This window comes from Oncorhynchus mykiss, chromosome 23 (assembly GCF_057628025.1).
Source record: "Oncorhynchus mykiss isolate SJ-2025 chromosome 23, ASM5762802v1, whole genome shotgun sequence".
Lineage (NCBI taxonomy): Eukaryota > Metazoa > Chordata > Actinopteri > Salmoniformes > Salmonidae > Oncorhynchus > Oncorhynchus mykiss.
In genome coordinates this window covers 31303438-31328611 of record NC_143044.1, presented here as the reverse complement: position 1 = coordinate 31328611, position 25174 = coordinate 31303438, and the positions used below count along the sequence as shown (strand labels likewise).

Below are 25174 nucleotides of genomic sequence, written 5' to 3'. Positions count from 1 at the left end.
TACTCCTGTCTCTCCTTCAAGATCCTGCACTACCTTGTCGGTCCATCTACGCTGGACCGGTTCGTCAGCTTCCTGCAGTGCCTTAATAGACTCTGGGGCGGAGGGCTGTTTTATGGACGAGACCTGGGCTCGGGAACATGACATTCCTCTCAGACAGTTAAGGGAGTCCACGGCCTTGTTCGCCCTGGATGGTAGTCCTCTCCCCAGGATTCAGCGTGAGACGCTACCTTTAACCCTCACTGTTTCTGGTAATCATAGCGAAACCATTTCTTTTTTAATTTTTCGTTCACCTTTTACACCTGTTGTTTTGGGCCATCCCTGGCTAGTTTGTCATAATCCTTCCATTAATTGGTCTAGTAATTCTATCCTCTCCTGGAACGTCTCTTGTCATGTGAAATGTTTAATGTCTGCTATCCCTCCTGTTTCCTCTGTCTCTTCTTCACAGGAGGAGCCTGGTGATTTGACAGGGGTGCCGGAGGAATATCACGATCTGCGCACGGTGTTCAGTCGGTCCAGGGCCACCTCTCTTCCCCCACACCGGTCGTATGATTGTAGTATTGATCTCCTTCCGGGAACCACTCCCCCCCGGGGTAGACTATACTCTCTGTCGGCTCCCGAACGTAAGGCTCTCGAAGATTATTTGTCTGTAGCTCTTGCCGCCGGTACCATAGTCCCCTCCTCCTCTCCCGCCGGAGCGGGGTTTTTTTTGTTAAGAAGAAGGACGGGTCCCTGCGCCCCTGCATAGATTATCGAGGGCTGAATGACATAACAGTGAAGAATCGTTATCCGCTTCCTCTTATGTCTTCAGCCTTCGAGATCCTGCAGGGAGCCAGGTTTTTCACTAAGTTGGACCTTCGTAACGCTTACCATCTCGTGCGCATCAAGGAGGGGGACGAGTGGAAGACGGCGTTTAACACTCCGTTAGGGCACTTTGAATACCGGGTTCTTCCTTTCGGCCTCGCTAACGCTCCAGCTGTCTTTCAGGCATTAGTCAATGATGTCCTGAGAGACATGCTGAACATCTTTGTTTTCGTTTACCTTGACGATATCCTGATTTTTTCACCGTCACTCCAGATTCATGTTCAGCACGTTCGACGTGTCCTCCAGCGCCTTTTAGAGAATTGTCTTTTTGTGAAGGCTGAGAAGTGCTCTTTTCATGCCTCCTCCGTCACATTTCTCGGTTCTGTTATTTCCGCTGAAGGCATTAAGATGGATCCCGCTAAGGTCCAAGCTGTCATTGATTGGCCCGTCCCTAAGTCACGCGTCAAGCTGCAGCGCTTTCTCGGCTTCGCAAACTTCTATCGTCGTTTCATCCGTAATTTCGGTCAGGTGGCAGCTCCTCTCACAGCCCTTACTTCTGTCAAGACGTGCTTTAAGTGGTCCGTTTCCGCCCAGGGAGCTTTTGATCTCCTCAAGAATCGTTTTACATCCGCACCTATCCTTGTTACACCTGACGTCACTAGACAGTTCGTTGTCGAGGTTGACGCGTCAGAGGTGGGCGTGGGAGCCATTCTTTCTCAGCGCTCCCTCTCTGACGACAAGGTCCACCCTTGCGCGTATTTTTCTCATCGCCTGTCGCCGTCGGAACGTAACTATGATGTGGGAAACCGCGAACTGCTCGCCATCCGCTTAGCCCTAGGCGAATGGCGACAGTGGTTGGAGGGGGCGACCGTTCCTTTTGTCGTTTGGACTGACCATAGGAACCTTGAGTACATCCGTTCTGCCAAACGACTTAATGCGCGTCAGGCGCGCTGGGCGCTGTTTTTCGCTCGTTTCGAGTTCGTGATTTCTTATCGTCCGGGCTCTAAGAACACCAAGCCTGATGCTTTATCTCGTCTCTTCAGTTCTTCAGTAGCCTCCACTGACCCCGAGGGGATTCTCCCTGAGGGGCGTGTTGTCGGGTTGACTGTCTGGCGAATTGAGAGGCAGGTAAAGCAAGCACTCACTCAAACTCCGTCGCCGCGCGCTTGTCCTAGGAACCTTCTTTTCGTTCCCGTTCCTACTCGTCTGGCCGTTCTTCAGTGGGCTCACTCTGCCAAGTTAGCCGGCCATCCTGGCGTTCGGGGTACGCTTGCTTCCATTCGCCAGCGTTTTTGGTGGCCCACCCGGGAGCATGACACGCGTCGCTTCGTGGCTGCTTGTTCGGTCTGCGCGCAGACTAAGTCCGGTAACTCCCCTCCTGCCGGCCGTCTCAGGCCGCTTCCCATTCCCTCTCGACCGTGGTCTCACATCGCCTTAGATTTTGTCACCGGACTGCCTTCGTCAGCGGGGAAGACTGTTATTCTTACGGTTGTCGACAGGTTCTCTAAGGCGGCTCATTTTATTCCCCTTGCTAAGCTTCCTTCTGCTAAAGAGACGGCACAAATCATCATCGAGAATGTTTTCAGAATTCATGGCCTTCCGTCAGACGTCGTTTCGGACAGAGGTCCGCAATTCACGTCTCAATTTTGGAGGGAGTTTTGCCGTTTGATTGGGGCTTCCGTCAGTCTCTCTTCCGGCTTTCACCCCCAGTCTAACGGTCAAGCAGAACGGGCCAATCAGACTATTGGTCGCATCTTACGCAGTCTTTCTTTTCGCAACCCTGCGTCTTGGTCAGAACAGCTCCCCTGGGCAGAATACGCCCACAACTCGCTTCCTTCGTCTGCGACCGGGCTATCTCCTTTTCAGAGTAGCCTCGGGTACCAGCCTCCGCTGTTCTCATCTCAGTTCGCCGAGTCCAGCGTCCCCTCCGCTCAGGCTTTTGTCCAACGTTGCGAGCGCACCTGGAAGAGGGTCAGGTCTGCACTTTGCCGTTATAGGGCGCAGACTGTGAGAGCTGCTAATAAGCGTAGAACTAAGAGTCCTAGATATTGTCGCGGTCAGAGAGTTTGGCTCTCCACTCAGAACCTTCCCCTTAAGACCGCTTCTCGCAAGTTGACCCCGCGGTTCATTGGTCCGTTCCGTATTTCTCGGATCATGAATCCTGTCGAAGTGCGACTTCTTCTTCCGCGATATCTTCGTCGCGTCCACCCGGTCTTCCATGTCTCCTGTGTCAAGCCCGTTCTTCGCGCCCCCGCTCGTCTTCCCCCCCCCCCCCATCCTTGTCGAGGGCGCACCCATCTACAGGGTCCGTAGGATTTTGGACATGCGTCCTCGGGGCCGTGGTCATCAGTACCTAGTAGATTGGGAGGGGTACGGTCCTGAGGAGAGGAGTTGGGTTCCCTCTCGGGACGTGCTGGACCGTGCGCTGATCGATGATTTCCTCCGTTGCCGCCAGGTTTCCTCCTCGAGTGCACCAGGAGGCGCTCGGTGAGTGGGGGGGTACTGTCATGTATTGTCATGTTGTGTCTTGTTTCTGTCCTTTTCCCTTCACCCTGTCTCCCTCTGCTGGTCGTTATTAGGTTACCTTTTCTCCCCCTCTTTCCCCCAGCTGTTCCTTGTCTCCTCCTAACTACCTCGTCACCCCTTTTCCCACCTGTTCCCTTTTTCCCTCTGATTAGTCCTCTATATCTCTCTCTGTTTTTGTTCCTGTCTTTGTCGGATTCTCGTTTGTGTTACTCATGCCTGAACCAGACTATCGTCGTGTTTGCTGCAACCTTGTCCTGTCCTGTCGGAATCTGCCTGTTCATCTAACCTTGTCCTGTCCTGTCGGAATCTGCCTGTCCATCTGAGCCTACGTGTGTTTCGTCATTAAAGAAACTCTGTTTTGTTAATTCGCTTTTGGGCCCTCATTCACGCACCTGACACACAGGATCCAAATTGAAAATGGTAGTTAATAACCAAACTTTTTCAATAGAACACTTTTTCAGACAATTTTCAAAACAACAAACTGAGCTTTACATCGTTCAACACAGGACGTGTAAGTGTTCAATTAAGTTGAGATCTAGTGAATGAGATGGCCATTGCATAAGGTTTACATAGTTTTCATGCTCATTGATAGCTTTAACGTCATTGAATGGCTGAGTTAAACACACACACTAACACAATCTATCTACCTCATCCCCATATTGTTTTTATTTACTTTTCTGCTCTTTTGCATACCCGTATTTCTACTTGCACATCATCATCTGCTCATCTATCACTCCAGTGTTAATTTGCTAAACTGTAATTACTTGGGCTACTATGGCCTGTTTATTGCCTTACCTCCTCATGCCATTTGCACACACAGTATATAGACTTCCTTTTTTTCTATTGTATTATTGACTGTACGCTTGTTTATTCCATGTGTAACTCTGTTGTTGTTTGTGTCGCACTGCTTTGCTTTATCTTGGCCAGGTCGCAGTTGTAAATTAGAACTTGTTCTGAACTAGCCTACCTGGTTAAATAAAGGTGAAGAAAAAAAAAATACCCACGCACTAGAGTATGTGAATGGAGTTGGGGTCGGAATTCCCGCTTATTGTTTTTTTGCTCTAGATCCTTTCCTACAGCTCCGCTAAAAACTGCTCTGCACTTTGACGCTCCGAATTTGCTCAATTCATTAGAATCACAATTTAACCAATACCCATCTATTTTTGTGACTACCTGGACCTACCACTTGGTTTTGAAGTATTGAAACCAAACCATATGACTTGAATGAAAAGTATTTGAATAAACATGAAAAGTTGAATGTACGACGCAAACATAATTTCAAATAAGGCTACATGCGTCACACCCTGATCCGTTTCACCCGTCTTTGTGATTGTCTCCACCCCACTCCAGGTGTCGCCCATCTTCCCCATTATCCCCTGTGTATTTATACCTGTGTTCTCTGTTTGTCTGTTGCCAGTTCGTCTTGTTTGTCTAGCCAACCAGCATGTGTCAGCTCCTGCTTTTCCCGTCTCTCTTTTCTCGTCCTCCTGGTTTTTGACCCTTGCCTGTCCTGACCCTGTACCCACCCGCCTGACCACTCTGCCTGCCCCTGACCCTACCTGCCTGTACCTTTGCCCCACCTCTGGATTACCGACCTCTGCCTAACCTGAGCCTGTCTGCCGTCCTGTACCTTTCCCCCTGTTGCTGTAATACACATTGTTACTGCGACACGGTCTGCATCTGGGTCTTACCTTGATACCTGATACCCATTAAATGTATAAACACTAAATAGATCAGGAGCCAGACAGGGAGCCTAATTAATGAATTATTTTGGCTATTTATTTCAATTATTTCAAGGCTATAGCCTACAAAGAAATACATTGTGAAGCATGTGCAACACTAGGCTGGTAGGGACATAAACCGCTCAGCATTAAACAACATTTTGTTGTATTAAATCGTTTTGGTATATAAATTGCGCATATAGGCTGCATATACTTATATTTAAATACAAATTAAACAAAAAATGCCTTATTAGGCTCAGTCTACAGTGCCTTTGAATTTATTTTTAGAAACATGAGTTTGGCCAGAGTCTGTGGCTTCAGGCTCATGCGATGGTGCCTGAAGAGCAGGACAGCAGTGGAGAATATCCTCTTCGTGCTTGCAGAGCCACTGGGGATGCTAAACACCCTTCGGGCCACTCTTGCCAGGCTACCTATACATTTTTTTATTTAGGTAGGCCAAAATCAATTATGGCCTAATGTATAGATAATAGAACAAAAATGAACAAAACTTTTAAGAGATCTGATTTTTTGTTTATAAATACTTTGCTACAATGGCACACTTAGTTAGCTACCCACCTTGTTACTTTCTGTTAGCATGTGCACATAGTACACCATCATGCTTTTGGGATGTGTCCTTTCAGATTCCACAATGGTTTTTTAGTTGTGGTACTCTATTGGAGAGATGTGACACCATTCTTCCACGAGAAATAATATAATTTGGTGTTTTGTTGATGGTGGTTGAAATCCCTATCTCAGGCGCCGCTCCAGAATCTCCCATAGGTGTTCAATTGGGTTGAGATCTGGTGACTGAGATGGCCATGGCATATGGTTTACATTGTTTCCATGCTCATCAAACACTTCAGTGGCCACTCGTGCCCTCTGGATGGGGGCATTGTCATCCTATGGGCGCATAGCTATGGAAGTCAAAATAATGAACCAATATTTGCCTGCTCAGCATTTTTATACTTGACCTGATACATGATGGGATGTTAATTGCTTTAATAACTAAGGACCCACACCTGAGTGGAAGCACCTGCTTTATACAGTGCCTTGCAAAAGTATTCGGCCCCCTTGAACTTTGCGACCTTTTGCCACATTTCAGGCTTCAAACATAAAGATATAAAACTGTATTTTTTTGTGAAGAATCAACAACAAGTGGGACACAATCATGAAGTGGAACGGCATTTATTGGATATTTCAAACTTTTTTAACAAATCAAAAACTGAAAAATTGGGCGTGCAAAATTATTCAGCCCCTTTACTTTCAGTGCAACAAACTCTCTCCAGAAGTTCAGTGGGGATCTCTGAATGATCCAATGTTGACCTAAATGACTAATGATGATAAATACAATCCACCTGTGTGTAATCAAGTCTCCGTATAAATGCACCTGCACTGTGATAGTCTCAGAGGTCCGTTAAAAGCGCAGAGAGCATCATGAAGAACAAGGAACACACCAGGCAGGTCCGAGATACTGTTGTGAAGAAGTTTAAAGCCGGATTTGGATACAAAAAGATCTGAAAAGAACTGAAAACTGCTGTTCACAAATGCTCTCCATCCAACCTCACTGAGCTCGAGCTGTTTTGCAAGGAGGAATGGGAAAAAATGTCAGTCTCTCGATGTGCAAAACTGATAGAGACATACCCCAATCGACTTACAGCTGTAATCGCAGCAAAAGGTGGCGCTACAAAGTATTAACTTAAGGGGGCTGAATAATTTTGCACGCCCAATTTTTCAGTTTTTGATTTGTAAAAAAAGTTTGAAATATCCAATAAATGTCGTTCCACTTCATGTTTGTGTCCCACTTGTTGTTGATTCTTCACAAAAAAATACAGTTTTATATATTTATGTTTGAAGTCTGAAATGTGGCAAAAGGTCGCAAAGGTCAAGGGGGCCGAATACTTTCGCAAGGCACTGTATATGTATTTTTCATCCCACATTTACTGAAGAGTTTCCTTTATTCTGGAAGTTAATGTAAGCATCCATTTTAGCTTTAGAAAAAAAAATATATATATATATATATATATATTTATTTTTTTTAATTTTTTTTATTTTTTCTAAAGCTAAAATGGATGCTTACATTAACTTCCAGAATAAAGGAAACTCTTCAGTAAATGAGCGATGAAAAATACATATATAAAGCAGGTGCTTCCACTCAGGTGTGGGTCCTGAGTTATTAAAGCAATGAACATCCCATCATGTATCAGGTCAAGTATAAAAATGCTGAGCAGGCAAATATTGGTTAATTATTTTGTATGTATATATATATATATATATATATATATATATATATATATATACATACATACATACATATACACACTGCTCAAAAAAATAAAGGGAACACTAAAATAACACATCCTAGATCTGAATGAATTAAATATTCTTATTAAATACTTTTTTCTTTACATAGTTGAATGTGCTGACAACAAAATCACACAAAAATGATCAATGGAAATCAAATTTATCAACCCATGGAGGTCTGGATTTGGAGTCACTCAAAATTAAAGTGGAAAACCATACTACAGGCTGATCCAACTTTGATGTAATGTCCTTAAAACAAGTCAAAAATGAGGCTCAGTAGTGCGTTTGGCCTCCATGTGCCTGTATGACCTCCCTACAACGCCTGAGCATGCTCCTGATGAGGTGGCGGATGGTCTCCTGAGGGATCTCCTCCCAGACCTGGACTAAAGCATCCGCCAACTCCTGGACAGTCTGTGGTGCAACTGGACGGATGGAGCGAGACATGATGTCCCAGATGTGCTCAATTGGATTCAGGTCTGGGGAACGGGCGGTCCATAGCATCAATGCCTTCCTCTTGCAGGAACTGCTGACACACTCCAGCCACATGAGGTCTAGCATGGTCTTGCATTAGGAGGAACCTAGGGCCAACCGCACCAGCATATGGTCTGACAAGGGGTCAAAGGATCTCATCTCGGTACCTTATGGCAGTCAGGCTACCCCTGGCGAGCACATGGAGGGCGAATTTGCCAATCTTGGTGTTCTCTGGCAAATGCCAAACGTTCTGCACTGTGTTGGGCTGTAAGCACAACCCCCAACTGTGGACGTTGGGCCCTCATACCACCCTCATGGAGTCTGTTTCTGACCATTTGAGCAGACACAGGCACATTTGTGGCCTGCTGGGAGTCATTTTGCAGGGCTCTGGCAGTGCTCCTCCTGCTCCTCCTTGCACAAAAGGCGGAGGTAGCCAGGAAGCATAGGAACTGAGAAGTGGTCTGTGGTCACCACCTGCAGAACCACTCCTTTATTGGGAGTGGTTCTTGCTAATTGCCTATAATTTCCACCTGTTGTCTATTCCATTTGCACAACAGCATGTGAAATTTATTGTCAATCAGTGTTGCTTCCTAAGTGGACAGTTTGATTTCACAGAAGTGTGATTGACTTGGAGTTACATTGTGTTGTTTAAGTGTTCCCTTTAATTTTTTGAGCAGTGTATATATTTCACCTTTATTTAACCAGGTAGGCTAGTTGAGAACAAGTTCTCATTTACAACTGCGACCTGGCCAAGATAAAGCAAAGCAGTGTGACACAGACAACAACAGAGTTACACATGGAGTAAACAATAAACAAGCCAATAACACAATAAACAAGTCAATGACACAGTAGAAAACAGAAAGTCTATATATAGTGTGTGCAAAAGGCATGAGGACGTAAGCAATAAATAGGCCATAGGAGCGAATAATTACAATTTAGCAGATTAACACTGGAGTGATAAATGAGCAGATGATGATGTGCAAAAGAGCAGAAAAGTAAATCAAATAAAAACAGTATGGGGATGAGGTAGGTAGATTAGGTGGGCAATTTACAGATGGACTATGTACAGCTGCAGCGATCGGTTAGCTGCTCAGATAGTTGATGTTTAAAGTTGGCGAGGGAAATATAAAAGTCTCCGACTTCAGCGATGTTTGCAATTCATTCCAGTCACTGGCAGCAGAGAACTGGAAGGTAAGGCGGACAAATTAGGTGTTGGCTTTGGGGATGATCAGTGAGATATACCTGCTGGAACATGTGCTACGGGTGGGTTTTGTTATCGTGACCAGTGAACTGAGATAAGGCGGAGCTTTACCTAGTACGGACTTGTAGATGACCTGGAGCCAGTGGGTCTGGCGACGAATATGTAGTGAGGGCCAGCCGACTAGAGCATACAGGTCGCAGTGGTGGGTGGTAAAGGGTGATTTGGTAACAAAACAGATGTCACTGTGATAGACTGCATCCAGTTTGCTGAGTAGAGTATTGGAAGCTATTTTGTAGATGACATCGCCGAAGTCGAGGATCGGTAGGATAGTCAGTTTTACTAGGGTATGTTTGGCGGCGTGAGTGGAGGCGGCTTTGTTGCGAAATAGAAAGCCGAGTCTAGATTTGATTTTGGATTGGAGATGTTTAATATGAGTCTGGAAGGAGAGTTTACAGTCTAACCAGACACCTAGGTATTTATAGTTGTCCACATATTCTAGGTCGGAACCATCCAGGGTGGTGATGCTACTCGGGCGGGTGGGTGAAAAGCATGCATTTGGTTTTACTAGCGTTTAAGAGCAGTTGGATGCCACTGAAGGAGTGTTGTATGGCATTGAAGCTCGTTTGGAGGTTAGTTAGCACAGTGTCCAAGGAAGGGCCAGAAGTATACAGAATGGTGTCGTCTGCGTAGAGGTGGATCAGGGAATCGCCCGCAGCAAGAGCGACATCATTGATATATACAGAGAAAAGAGTTTCTGGATAGTTCAAATGCTACTCAATAGCTAAGACAATGTATGCCAACAGAGCATAATACGACGCTGGCTGGTTATACACTGAGTGTACAAAACATTAAGAACACCTCTTCTTTCCATGACACAGTCTGATCAGGTGAATCCAGGTGAAAGCTATGATCCCTTATTGATGTCTATTGTTAGATCCACTTCAAATAAGTGTAGATGAAGGGGAGGAGACAGGATAAAGAAGGATTTTCAAGCCTTGAGACATGGATTGTGTGTGTGCCATTCAGAGGGTGAATGGACAAGACAACATATTTAAGTGCCTTTGAACGGGATATGGTAGTAGGTGCAGCAGTTTGTGTCAGGAACTGCAACGCTGCTGGGTTTTTCACGCTTAACAGTTTCCCGTGTGTATCAAGAATGGGTGGTGGACCAAAGGACATCCAGCCAACTTGACACAACTGTGGGAAGCAATAGAGTCAACATGGGCCAGCAACCCTGTGGAACGCTTTCGACACCTTGTAGAGTCCACGCCCTGATGAATGGAGGCTGTTCTGAGGGCAAAAGTAGGGGGTGCAACTCAATATTAGGAAGGGTTCAAATCAAATCAAATTTGATTTGTCACATGTGCTGAATACCTTACAGTGAAATGTTTACTTACAAGCCCTTAACCAACAGTGCAGTTTTAAGAAGTTGCAAAAAAACAAAAAAGAGATAAGAATAATAAATAACAAATAATTAAACAGCAGCAGTAAATAACAATAGTGGGGCTAAATACAAGGGGTACCGGTACAGAGCCAATGTGCGGGGGCACCAATGTCGAGGTAATATGAACATGTAGGTAAAGTTATTAAAGTGACTATGCATAGATAATAACAGAGAGTAGCATCAGCGCTCCGGGGGGGCAATGCAAATAGCCCGGGTAGCCATTTGATTAGCTGTTCAGGAGTCTTATGGCTTGGGGGTAGAAGCTTTTTAGGAGCCTCTTGGACCTAGACTTGGCGCTCCGGTACAGCTTGCTTAGCGGTAGCAGAGATAACAGTCTATGACTAGGGTGGCTGGAGTCTAACAATTTTTAGTGCCTTCCTCTGACACCGCCGGGTATAGAGGTCCTGGATGGCAGGAAGCTTGGCCCCGGTGATGTACTGGGCCGTGTGCACTACAGTCTGTAGTGCCTTGCGGTCGGAGGCCAAGCAGTTTCCATACGAGGCAGTAATGCAACCGTTAATGTTTTGTACACTCAGTGCAAATAACTTGCTATGGCATTCATGCCAATGCTGTTGTAAGCTATATCGACTAATGAAATTGGGCTTCAAAGTCAATATCATAATTCACATCTCCACTTTAGCAAGGGAATCCAACATGTCCAATTCTCTGGATCGCAACAGAATGAGAAGATTAATTCATTAATAATGTCAAATTAATTTCAGAAGTTACGCTGAATGACATTTGACTATGTCATGATTCGAAGTACATATTGTTATTGAACAGACTTCTGTCATCATGACACAGAAGGAAAACCAGAGCATCGCGATTGCAACGCCAGGACAGTGGGTTCAATTCCTGAGACCGCCCATACGCAAAAATGCATGTATGCATGACTAAGTTGCTTTGGATAAAATTGTCTGCACACTGGCATATATTATTATTAACCAAGGAATATCAATATCTCATTTCCATATCTATTTCTATCATTTGCATTTCTTGAACTTCAAATATAGGCGTGGGCTGAAGTTGGCCCTGATCTAAGGTCAGTTTGGTGTTTTTGCTCATAAAGGAAGTCTGAGAGATTCAAATAGATATTGACGTTCAAGTGTTGTGTTCGAGTCCACCTAAAGCAATACCGATTCAAGGCAAAGACCAGAGCAAATCGAGTCAGAGTCAAGACCAAGACCGGAGTAGGATGTGAGACCGAGTCAAGACCGAGACGAGAAAAATGCATGTCCAATTCAAGACGATGACTGTAATTTTGTCAAATTGCCGGCAAATAAGAGTTCCAAATGTTCAGTACTTCTGTGTTCATTTTTCAGAAGTATATAGATTCTTTAGACATTCAAAATGGTGAAAAAAATACAAAGAGAGCCACTATAACAAATTATCACTAAAGCAAGTTTGCTGCAATTGTACACATTTTGCCATGGGCCAGAGTAAAGACTGAGCAATTTAAAACAAATACTTCATGCAATTCTACTCATTTTGCCATGGGAAGGGAGAGAAATGTTTGCAGTTTTTAATATGATATATGAGCGAGTGACTAACAAAATCAATGGGGCCCCCGCTAGACTAACTTACCCCGCTAGACTAACTCACCAATCCAAAAACATTTTCGCGGACATGGGCTAATTGAGTGACTGTTAGTGACTGACATAACAAGAGAAGTGGGAGTTTTCCGGGAGTTTTCCCCCACAAAAGGGTTTTATTACAGACAGAAATAAGCCTCATAATGCTCACTAACAGAGATGTACACACATTTGGGTACAACATTTGAGACAAAAAAAGCTTTTTGTGTGTATGGAAAACTTCTGGAATATTTTATTTCAGTTTATGAAACATGGGATCAACACTTTACATGTTGGGTTTATATTTTTGTTTGGTATAGTATAAAATAATATCCTCCTTTTTATTAACATAGCTAAGTATTTGAATTATTTATTTTGTAATGTTATTAATGCTCATCTTTATCAAGCAAGAATTTCAGACCCCACTGTGTGTGTGTGTGTGTGTGTGTGTGTGTGTGTGTGTATATGGAATCATGTAGTAACCAAAAAAAAAGTGTTAAACAAATCTAAATATATTTTATATTTGAGATTCTTCAAAGTAGCCACTCTTTTCCTTGATGACAGCTTTGCACACTCTTGGCATTCTCTAACCAGCTTCACCTGGAATGCTTTTCCAACAGTCTTGAAGGAGTTCCCACATATGCTGAGCACTTGTTGGCTGCTTTTCCTTCACTCTGCGGTCCAACTAATCCCAAACCATCTCAATTGGGTTGAGGTCAGATGATTGTGGAGGCCAGGTCATCTGATACAGCACTCCATCACTTGGTCAAATAGCCCTTACACAGCCTGGAGGTGTGTTTTGAGTCATTGTCCTGTTGAAAAACAAATGATAATCCCACTAAGTGCAAACCAGATGGGATGGCATATTGCCTCAGAATGCTGTGATAGTCATGCTGGTTAAGTGTGCCTTGAATTCTAAATAAATCACAGACAGTGTCACCAGCAAAGCACCCCCACACCTCCTCCTCCATGCTTCACTATGGGAACCACACATGCGGAGATCATCCGTTCACCTACTTGGCGTCTCACAAAAACATGAAGGTTGGGACAAAAATCTCAAATTTTGACTGAGACCACAAGGACAGATTTCCACCAGTCTAATGTCCATTGCTCGTGTTTCTTGGCCCAAGCAAGTCTCTTCTTATTATTGGTGTCCTTTAGTAGTGGTTTCTTTGCAGAAATTTGACCATGAAGGCTTAATTCATGCAGTCTCCTCTGAACAGTTGATGTTGAGATGTGTCTGTTGAACTCTGAAGCATTTATTTGGGCTGCAATCTGAGGTGCACTTAACTCTAATGAACTTGTTCTCTGCAGCAGAGGTAACTCTGGATCTTCCTTTCCTGTAGTTGTTCTCATGAGAGTCAGTTTTATCATAGCGCTTGATGGTTTTTGCGACTGCACCTGAAGAAACGTTCAAAATTCTTGACATTTTCTGGATTAACTGACCTTCATGTCTTAATGGACTGTTGTTTCTCTTTGCTTATTTGAGCTGTTCTTACCATAATATGGACTTTATCTTTTAGCAAATAGGGCTGTCTTCTGTATACGACCACTGACTTGTCACAACATAACTGATTGTCTCAAATGCATTAAATAAAACAAGGCACACCTGTTAATTAAAATGCATTCCAGGTGACTCACGAAGCTGGTTGAGAGAATGCCAAGAGTGTGCAAAGCTGTCATCAAGGCTACTTTGAAGAATCTCAAAAATATAAATTGATCCACAGACCTACATCAGCTGCCCTTCCCTGATGGAGGCTAATCTTTGTAGTTGCTGACATATGATAGAGTTGCTGAAAAAGAACACTACTACTTTGAATGCCTGTCTGCCTCCTGCTTAGCCAATGTTTGCAATGATGATGAAAAAAATGACATAAAATTGCTAATTAGACTGTGTCTGTGTCTTGCTTGTGTTCGATATGCTGCCTAGATGGCTGCATGTAACTCCCCACTTGAGTTTTGCATTGGGAAAAAAAAAATCTATCTGCAAGTTTGTCTTTTGTGTACAATATACTATAAAATAGCTGCATGTAGCCAAACTCCCCTCCAGAACAAAGAACATGAAATCATGTTTGTGCTGAATAGGCATGGAATGCAATAGTTTAGGCATGTCCTTTGTGTACAACATGAAGTGTGTAGGCTACACATCAACAAAGGCTTTCAACGCTGATCAAGGAGGGGAAAGCGGCAGCGGAGCACTGTGCAGCAGCTACAGAAAGAAAAGATTCTCTATCTTTAGCCACTGGTTTCCAAAAAATCCGGAACCGCAGCCAATCCATAGATAAAAATAGTAAATATGATATAACTTTCCCCGGTCTCCCCTTACTAATAGTGAGCGTGCAACTTTCAAACAATTTCCCCCACTCTTCCATACCAGCATATCAAGGAAATTCTGATGAGTGCGACAAAGTTTGAGGATATTTTTAAAGGAGAGTAAAGGACAGTAGGTAGCTAATGTTATGAGAAAAGTAAGAAGCCCATGTTTCAATAGGCGATAAGATAGTAATATTTCATGAAAGGAGTGTGGAAATTGTGGCCTGGCGAGGCAGTTAAATTTTTAGATTTCTTATTTACCCTTTATTTGTATTATTTTTATTTCACATTTATTTAACCAGGTAGGCCAGTTGAGAACAAGTTCTCATTGAGAACTGCGACCTGGCCAAGATAAAGCAAAGCAGTGCGACAAAAACAAGCAAAGCAGTGCGACAAAAAAACAAACACTGAGTTACACATGGGATAAACAAACGTACAGTCAATAACACAATAGAAACATCTGTATACAGTGTGTGCAAATTAAGTAAGGAGGTAAGGCAACAGAAGCTAGCCAGCTCAATAGCTACTAGCTAGTAGTCAGCTAACCACTGCTAGCGGTCATCAGCTAACCTTTAGCTCAGAAAGCTCTCGCCAGTTTGTACAACGCGACCCAAAACAGAATATACCGGACCTATTTTCTCTCCAGGTCCCCGGATTCCTACAGCAAGCTCTGAACCTTTTCACCTGGATCATCGCTAGCTGCAATCCGAGTGACTACTCCTGGCTAACGTCTGTCCCAAAGCAAGCACCAATTAGCCTGGAGCTAGCCCATGCTAGGCCCATTCTCCCGCCTAGCTGAAGAGGCCCATCAGCCACTCCTGGGTTACAATACCCGGACCCCTTCTACTGCCAGTACGGGGCACGGAACCACGCCGATTCCTTCACGACTGGACTACCGGCGTAATCTGCTCGATGGGGGGACTTAACTGGCCCCTACTTCGCGACGTCCCCTGAATGCCCATCTGCTAGCTCGCTAGCTGCAGCCCGCTAGCTGACTAGAGCATATTGGACTGTTAGCTGAATAGATCCATCTCTTGGGCCACTATACCTATTTTGCCAATTGGACTTGGACCCCTCTGCTACTCGGAACCCTACTAATCCATCACGACTGGTCTATCGACGTCACCGCACATGGAGGCTAAAACAGACTTTCCTCCGTCGTGACGTCCCTCTAAGGCCCTTCTGCTAGCCCCGGCCTGCTAGTTGTCTGAATCGCCGTGTCTCCAGCCAGCCCAACCACTCAATGGACCCCTATGATCCCTCAGCTACGCAACCGTAAAAGCCTTGGTTTCATGCATGTTAACATTAGAAACCCCCTCTCTAAATTTGTTTTATTCACTGCTTTAGCACACTCTCCCATCCCAGATGTTCTAGCCGTGTCTGAATCCTGGCTTAGGAAGACCACCATCCCTAACTATAACATTTTCCGACAAGATAGAACTGCCAAAGGGTGCGGTGTTGCAATCTACTGTAGAGAAAGCCTGCAGAGTTCTGTCTTACTATCCAGGTCTGTACCCAAACAATTCAAACTTCTCCTTCTAAAAATCCACCTTTCCAGAAATAAGTCTCTCACCATTGCCGCTTGCTATAGACCACCCTCTGACCCCAGCTGTTTCCTGGACACCATATGTTAATTGATTGCCCCCATCTATCTTCAGAGCGTGTGCTGCTAGATGACCTAAACTGGGACATGCTTAACACCCCAGACATCCTACAATCTAAACTTGATGCCCTCAATCTCACACAAATTATCAATGAACCCACCAGGTACAATCCCAAAGCCGTAAACACGAGCACCCTCATAGATATCATCCTAACCAACTTGCCCTCCAAATACACCTCTGCTGTTTTCAACCAAGATCTCAGCGATCACTGCCTCATTGCCTGCATTCGTAATGGGTCTGCGATCAAACGACCACCCCTCATCACTGTCAAACGCTCCCTAAAAAACTTCAGCGAGCAGGCCTTTCTAATCGACCTGGCCCGTATCCTGGAAGGATATTGACCTCATCCCGTCAGTAGAGGATGCCTGGTTATTCTTCAAAAGTGCGTTCCTCACCATCTTAAATAAGCATGCCACATTAGAACCAGGAACAGATATAGCCCTTGGTTCTCTCCAGACCTGACTGCCCTTGACCAGCACAAAAACATCCTGTGGCCTTCTGCATTAGCATTGAATAGCCCCTGTGATATACAACTTTTCAGGGAAGTTAGGAACCAATATACACAGGCAGTTAGGAAAGCTAAGGCTAGCTTTTTCAAACAGAAATTTGCATCCTGTAGCACAAACTCAAAAAAGTTATGGGACACTAAAGTCCATGGAGAATAAGAGCACCTCCTCCCAGCTGCCCACTGCACTGAGGCTAGGAATCACTGTCACCACCGATAAATCCACTATAATTGAGAATTTCAATAAGCATTTCTCTACGGCTGGCCATGCTTTCCACCTGGCTACCACTACCCCGGTCAACTCCCCGGCACCCTCCACAGAAACCCGCCAAAGCCCTCGCCATTTCTCCTTCACCCAAATCCAGATAGCTTATGTTCTGAAAGAGCTGCAAAATCTGGACCCCTACAAATCAGCCGGGCTAGACAATCTGAACCCTCTCTTGCTAAAATTATCTGCAGAAATTATTGCAACCCCTATTACTAACCTTTCTTTCGTATCGTCTGAGATTCCCAAAGATTGGAACGCTGCCGCGGTCATCCCCCTCTTCAAAGGGGGAGACACTCTAGACCCAAACTGCTACAGACCTATTTCTATCCTACCCTGCACTTCTAAGGTTAACAAACAGATTACCGACCATTGTACCTTCTCCACTATGCAATCTGGTTTCAGAGCTGGTCACGGCTAGGACATCAGGGATGGCGGAGTGTGCTAAAGCAGTGAGTAAAACAAACTTAGGGAGGAGGCTTCTGATGTTAAAATGCATGAAACCAAGGCTATTACAGTTACAGAAGTAAACAAATGAGAGCACCTGGGGAGTAGGAGTGGAGCTAGGCACTGCAGGGCCTGGGTTAACCTCTACATCACCAGAGGAACAGAGGAGGAGTAGGATAAGAGTACGGCTAAAGGCTATAAGAACTGGTCGTCTAGCGCTTTGGGAACAGAGAATAAAAGAAGCAGATTTCTGGGTGTGGTAGAATAGATTCAGGGCATTGTGTACAGACAAGGGTGTGTTAGGGTGCGAGTACAGTGGGGGTAAACCTAGGCATTGAGTGACAATGAGAGAGGTTGCATCTCTGGAGGCGCCAGTTAAGCTAGGTGCGGTCTCCGCATGTGTGGGAGGTGGGACAAGGGGGATATCTGAGGCATGTTGAGCAGGAATAGGGGCTCCACAGTAAAATAAAACAATGAGCTGCCCTAAACAACAGTATACAAGGCATATTGACATTAGAAAGAGGCAACGAGGCAAGTCAGTTAACAACAAATTCTTATTTACAATGACGGCCTACCAAAAGGCAAAAGGCCTCCTGCGGGGACGGGGCTAAAATTAAAAATATAGGACAAAACACACATCATGACAAGAGAGACAACACAACACTACATAAAGAGAGACCTAAGACAACAACATAGCAAGGCAGCAACACATGACAACACAGCGTGGTAGCAACACAACATGGTAGCAACACAACATGTTAGCAGCACAAAACATGGTACAAACGTTATTGGGCACAGACAACAGCACAAAGGGCAAGAAGGTAGAGACAACAATACATCACACAAAGCAGCCACAACTGTCAGTAAGAATGTCCATGATTGAGTCTTTGATGAGGTAAAACTGTTCAGTTTGAGTGTTTGTTGCAGCTCGTTCCAGTTGCTAGCTGCAGCAAACTGAAAAGCGGAGCGACCCAGGGATGTGTGTGCTTTGGGGACCTTTAACAGAATGTGACTGGCAGAATGAGTGTTGTATGTGGAGGATGAGGGCTACAGTATATATCTCAGATAGGGGGGAGTGAGGCCTAAGAGGGTTTTATAAATAAGCATCAACCAGTGGGTCTTGCGATGGGTATACAGAGATGACTAGTTTACAGAGGAGTGTAGAGTGCAGTGATGTGTCCTATAAGGAGCATTGGTGGCAAATCTGATGGCCGAATGGTGAAGAACATCAAGCCGCTCGAGAGCACCAATACCTGCCGATCTATAAATTATGTCTGCGTAAGCTTCTTTACTGGCAAATCGTTAGTATTCAGCTAACCACGGTTTGTGGTCATCAGCTATCCTTTAGCTCGAAAATCTATCGCCAGTTTTGTACGGCGCAGCGCGGCTCGGAACGGAACATACCGGACCAATTTTTCTCTCCATGTCCCTGGATTTCAACTGCTCTCTGGACATTCATACCCGGATCTCACAGCTAGCTAGCTGCTATCCGTGTGACAGTCGGCTTTCGTCGATTCCGGAGCAAACATCGATTGTTCCGGTGCTAGCCAGCTCCGTCAATCACTCCTGAGTTCCATCATTCACTCCTGGGCTGCAGTCACCTATCCGGACCCGTTTCACTGCCTACGCGGAGCCCCACCGGGCCTTCACAACTGGACTGCCGACGTTATCTACCTGAATGAGATCCGGCTGGCTCCTCTGTCGCGACGTTACCTGAACGCCCATTCTGCGGCCCGCTAACCGTTAGCTGTCTTACCGGCTGCTATCTGAATAGACAATCGGACAATTTATTTATTTTTATTATTATGTTTTCTTCTCGGGCCTCTATAACTATATCTATTGTTCTTATTTTTGTTGTTGTTGTGTGATTTGGATTAATCCCCTCTACCACACGGAACCCCACTAATCTACTGACCGAACGCAAGAGGTGGCTAACAACAGACTCCATCCTATGCTAGCTTGCTACCGATGGCCCGGCTAGCTGTCTAAATCGCCGTGAGCCTCAACCAACCTCTCCACTCACTGGACCCTTTTGATCACTCGACTAAGCATGCCTCTCCTTAATGTCAATATGTCTTGTCCATTGCTGTTCTGGTTAGTGTTTATTAGCTTATTTCACTGTAGAGCCTCTAGTCCTGCTCACTATACCTTATCCAACCTATTAGTTCCACCACCCACACATGCAATGACATCTCCTGGTTTCAATGATGTTTCTAGAGACAATATCTCTCTCTTCATCACTCAATACCTAGGTTTACCTCCACTGTATTCACATCCTACCTTACCTTTGTCTGTACATTATACCTTGATGCTATTTTATCGCCCCCAGAAACCTCCTTTTACTCTCTGTTCCAGACGTTCTAGATGACCAATTCTTATTGCTTTTAGTCGCACCCTTATTCTACTCCTCCTATGTTCCTCTGGCGATGTAGAGGTGAATCCAGGCCCTGCAGTGCCTAGCTCCACTCCTATTCCCCAGGCGCTCTCTTTTGACGACTTCTGTAACCGTAATAGCCTTGGTTTCATGCATGTTAACATTAGAAGCCTCCTCCCTAAGTTTGTTCTATTCACTGCTTTAGCACACTCTGCCAACCCGGATGTTCTAGCTGTGTCTGAATCCTGGCTTAGGAAGACCACCAAAAATTCAGACATTTTAATTCCAAACTACAACATTTTCAGACAAGATAGAACTGCCAAAGGGGGCGGTGTTGCAATCTACTGCAAAAATAGCCTGCAGAGTTCTGTCCTACTATCCAGGTCTGTACCCAAACAATTTGAACTTCTACTTTTAAAAATCCACCTCTCTAAAAACAAGTCTCTCACCTTTGCCGCCTGCTATAGACCACCCTCTGCCCCCAGCTGTGCTCTGGACACCATATGTGAACTGATTGCCCCCCATCTATCTTCAGAGCTCGTGCTGCTAGGCGACCTAAACTGGAACATGCTTAACACCCCAGCCATCCTACAATCTAAACTTGATGCCCTCAATCTCACACAAATTATCAATGAACCTACCAGGTACCTCCCCAAAGCCTTAAACACGGGCACCCTCATAGATATCATCCTAACCAACTTCCCCTCTAAATACACCTCTGCTGTCTTCAACCAAGATCTCAGCGATCACTGCCTTATTGCCTGCATCCGTAATGGGTCAGCGGTCAAACGACCTCCTCTCATCACTGTAAAACGCTCCCTGAAACACTTCAGCGAGCAGGCCTTTCTAATCGACCTGGCCGGGGTATCCTGGAAGGATATTGACCTCATCCCGTCAGTAGAGGATGCCTGGATATTTTTTTTAAATGCCTTCCTAACCATCTTAAATAAACATGCCCCATTCAAGAAATTTAGAACCAGGAACAGATATAGCCCTTGGTTCTCCCCAGACCTGACTGCCCTTAACCAACACAAAAACATCCTATGGCGTTCTGCATTAGCATCGAACAACCCCCGTGATATGCAGCTGTTCAGGGAAGCTAGAAACCATTATACACAGGCAGTTAGAAAAGCCAAGGCTAGCTTTTTCAAGCAGAAATTTGCTTCTTGCAACACTAACTCAAAAAAGTTCTGGGACACTGTAAAGTCCATGGAGAATAAGAACACCTCCTCCCAGCTGCCCACTGCACTGAAGATAGGAAACACTGTCACCACTGATAAATCCACCATAATTGAAAATTTCAATAAGCATTTTTCTACTGCTGGCCATGCTTTCCACCTGGCTACTCCTACCCCTGTCAACAGCACTGCACCCCCAACAGCAACTCGCCCAAGCCTTCCCCATTTCTCCTTCTCCCAAATCCATTCAGCTGATGTTCTGAAAGAGCTGCAAAATCTGGACCCCTACAAATCAGCCGGGCTAGACAATCTGGACCCTTTCTTTCTAAAATGATCTGCCGAAATTGTTGCCACCCCTATTACTAGCCTGTTCAACCTCTCTTTCGTGTCGTCTGAGATTCCCAAAGATTGGAAAGCAGCTGCGGTCATCCCCCTCTTCAAAGGGGGGGACACTCTTGACCCAAACTGCTACAGACCTATATCTATCCTACCATGCCTTTCTAAGGTCTTCGAAAGCCAAGTCAACAAACAGATTACCGACCATTTTGAATCTCACCATACCTTCTCTGCTATGCAATCTGGTTTCAGAGCTGGTCATGGGTGCACCTCAGCCACGCTCAAGGTCCTAAACGATATCTTAACCGCCATCGATAAGAAACATTACTGTGCAGCCGTATTCATTGATCTGGCCAAGGCTTTCGACTCTGTCAATCACCACATCCTCATCGGCAGACTCAACAGCCTTGGTTTCTCAAATGATTGCCTCGCCTGGTTCACCAACTACTTCTCTGATAGAGTTCAGTGTGTCAAATCGGAGGGTCTGTTGTCCGAACCTCTGGCAGTCTCTATGGGGGTGCCACAGGGTTCAATTCTTGGACCGACTCTCTTCTCTGTATACATCAATGAGGTCGCTCTTGCTGCTGGTGAGTCTCTGATCCACCTCTACGCAGACGACACCATTCTGTATACTTCCGGCCCTTCTTTGGACACTGTGTTAACAACCCTTCAGGCAAGCTTCAATGCCATACAACTCTCCTTCCGTGGCCTCCAATTGCTCTTAAATACAAGTAAAACTAAATGCATGCTCTTCAACCGATCGCTACCTGCACCTACCCGCCTGTCCAACATCACTACTCTGGACGGCTCTGACTTAGAATACGTGGACAACTACAAATACTTAGGTGTCTGGTTAGACTGTAAACTCTCCTTCCAGACCCATATCAAACATCTCCAATCCAAAGTTAAATCTAGAATTGGCTTCCTATTTCGCAACAAAGCATCCTTCACTCATGCTGCCAAACATACCCTTGTAAAACTGACCATCCTACCAATCCTCGACTTTGGCGATGTCATTTACAAAATAGCCTCCAATACCCTACTCAACAAATTGGATGCAGTCTATCACAGTGCAATCCGTTTTGTCACCAAAGCCCCATATACTACCCACCATTGCGACCTGTACGCTCTCGTTGGCTGGCCCTCGCTTCATACTCGTCGCCAAACCCACTGGCTCCATGTCATCTACAAGACCCTGCTAGGTAAAGTCCCCCCTTATCTCAGCTCGCTGGTCACCATAGCATCTCCCACCTGTAGCACACGCTCCAGCAGGTATATCTCTCTAGTCACCCCCAAAACCAATTCTTTCTTTGGCCGCCTCTCTTTCCAGTTCTCTGCTGCCAATGACTGGAACGAACTACAAAAATCTCTGAAACTGGAAACACTTATCTCCCTCACTAGCTTTAAGCACCAACTGTCAGAGCAGCTCACAGATTACTGCACCTGTACATAGCCCACCTATAATTTAGCCCTATCAACTACCTCTTTCCCAACTGTATTTAATTTATTTATTTATTTTGCTCCTTTGCACCCCATTTTTATTTCTACTTTGCACATTCTTCCATTGCAAAACTACCATTCCAGTGTTTTACTTGCTATATTGTATTTACCTTGCCACCAAGGCCTTTTTTGCCTTTAACTCCCTTCTCACCTCATTTGCTCACATTGTATATAGACTTGTTTATACTTTATTATTGACTGTATGTTTGTTTTACTCCATGTGTAACTCTGTGTTGTTGTATCTGTCGAACTGCTTTGCTTTATCTTGGCCAGGTCGCAATTGTAAATGAGAACTTGTTCTCAACTTGCCTACCTGGTTAAATAAAGGTAAAATAAAAAAATAAAAAAATAAATAAATAAATAAAATCTAGCATGGGTAGGATGGTCATCTGAATCAGGGTTTGTTTGGCAGCTGGGGTGAAAGAGGAGTGATTACGATAGAGGAAACCAAGTCAATATTTAACTTTAGCCTGCAGCTTTGATATGTGCTAAGAGAAGGACAGTCTGCCATCTAGTCATACTCCCAAGTACTTGTATGAGGTACTCCCTTGGTGGCAGGCAGTGGCTGAGACAGTAGGTTTTCTGACTTTATACACTGCACTCTTTGAGAGAGGTAGTTATCAAACAAGGCCAAAGACCCCTCAGAGACACCAATACTCCTCAGCCGGCCCACAAGAATGGAATGGTCTACCGTTTCAAAAGCTTTGGCCAAGTCAATAAAAATAGCAGCACAACATTGCTTAGAATCAAGGGCAAAGGCGACATCATTGAGAACCTTTAAGGTTGCAGGGACACATCCATAACTTGAGTGGAAACCAGATTGCATACCAGAGAGAATACTATAGACATCAAGAAAGCCAGTCAGTTGATTATTGACATGTTTTTCCAACACCTTTGAAAAACAGGGCAAAATAGAAACAGGCCTATAACAGTTAGGATCAGCTTAATCTCCCCCTTTAAATAAAGGACGATCCGTGGCTGCCTTCCAAGCAATGGGAACCTCCCCAGAAAGGAGAGACAGGTTAAAAAGATCAGAGATAGGCTTGGGGGTGATAGGGGCAGCAACCTTAAAGAAGAAAGGGCCTAAACCATCTGACCCAGATAATTTTGGGGGGGTCAAGTTTCAGGAGCTCCTTTAGCACCTCGGACTCAGTGACTGCCTGCAGGGAGAAACTTTGTAGCGAGGCAGGGGAAAAGGAGGGAGCAGCATCGGGATAGTCTCATTAGAAGGGGTGGGAGATGAGGAAATGGTAGACGGGCAAGGAGGCATGGCTGAGTCAAATAGGAATCCTGACTTAATGAAGTGGTGATTAAAGAGCTCAGCCATGTGCTTCTTGTCAGTAACAACCACATCATCAACATTAAGGGACATGGGCAGCTGTGAGGAGGAGGGTTTATTCTCCAGGTCTTTAACCGTTTTCCAGAACTTCTTGGGGTTAGACCCACAACTAACTTTGGCCTTCAGGATATCCTGAGTGCACTTATTTCTCATTTGCCTGAACGACAGCCAGTCAGCCTGAGTATGCGTGTTCTGAGCCTTTCGCCAAATGCAATTCTTGAGGTGGAGTAACTCTGCAAGATCACGGTTGAACCACGGGCTGAACCTGTTTTCAATTCTCATTTTCTTTATAGGGCGTGTTTGTTAACAATACCACTGAAAATATTAAAAAAAGAAGGTCCAAGCGTCTTCGACAGAGGGGATCACGCTGATTCTATACCATTTTACAGAGGCCAGTTCATGAAGGAAGGCTTGCCCATTAAAGATTTTTTATCAAGCGTCTATGACAAATCAGGACAGGTTGTTTCACTGAGCAGCAATTATGAAAGCAGGCTGTAAAAGAGTGATCACTTAAGTTCATTACAGAAAACAGCAGACTGATACCTATCAGGATTAGTTGTGAGGAAAACATGAAGAAGAGTTGCCTTTTCTGGGTGTTTGGAGTCATTTCTTGTGGGATTGGTAACAATCTGAGAAAGATGTAGGGAGTCCCATTGCTTTAGGACTTGGTCAGGTGGTTTAAGCATGTCCCAGTTTAGTTCACCTAGCAGGACAAATTAAAACTTAGAGTAAGGGGCCAGGAGAGAGCTTAGGGCAGGGCAGGTAGGGTACAGGCCGGTGGTGATGGAGAACAATAGCACCCAGCAACAGTCAACAAAGAGCTATTTGAAAGTTTAATGCTTAAAACCAGCAAATCAAATTGTTTGGGGACAGACTTGGTGGACACAACCGAGCACTGAAGGTGATCCTTGGTAAAGATTGCCCCACCTTCAGAAGATCTGTCTTGACAAAAAAGGTTATAACCAGAAAGGTTAACATCAGTATTCAAAACTCTCTTTCTTAACCACGTATCTGTAATGACCAACACATCTGGATTGGAGCTGTGAACCCACACTTTCAATTTATCCATTTTAGGTAATAAGCTTCTAGTGTTAACGTGCAGAAAATCCAGGCTTTTACGGGAGCAGAAATCAGTGAAGCAGATATCAGAGTACAAGCCAGATTTGGGGCTAGCAACAGTAGATGGGCCAGGATGTACATGCACATTTCCAGATAAT

At 44.8% G+C, this 25174-nt stretch overlaps 1 protein-coding gene across 1 annotated transcript in view; it reads right to left on the bottom strand.

The window, feature by feature from the left end:
- Nucleotides 1-25174, bottom strand: part of ankfn1a (ankyrin repeat and fibronectin type III domain containing 1a) — a 236193-nt gene that overhangs the window by 204130 nt on the left and 6889 nt on the right. The gene's annotated exons all lie outside the window — the stretch shown is intronic.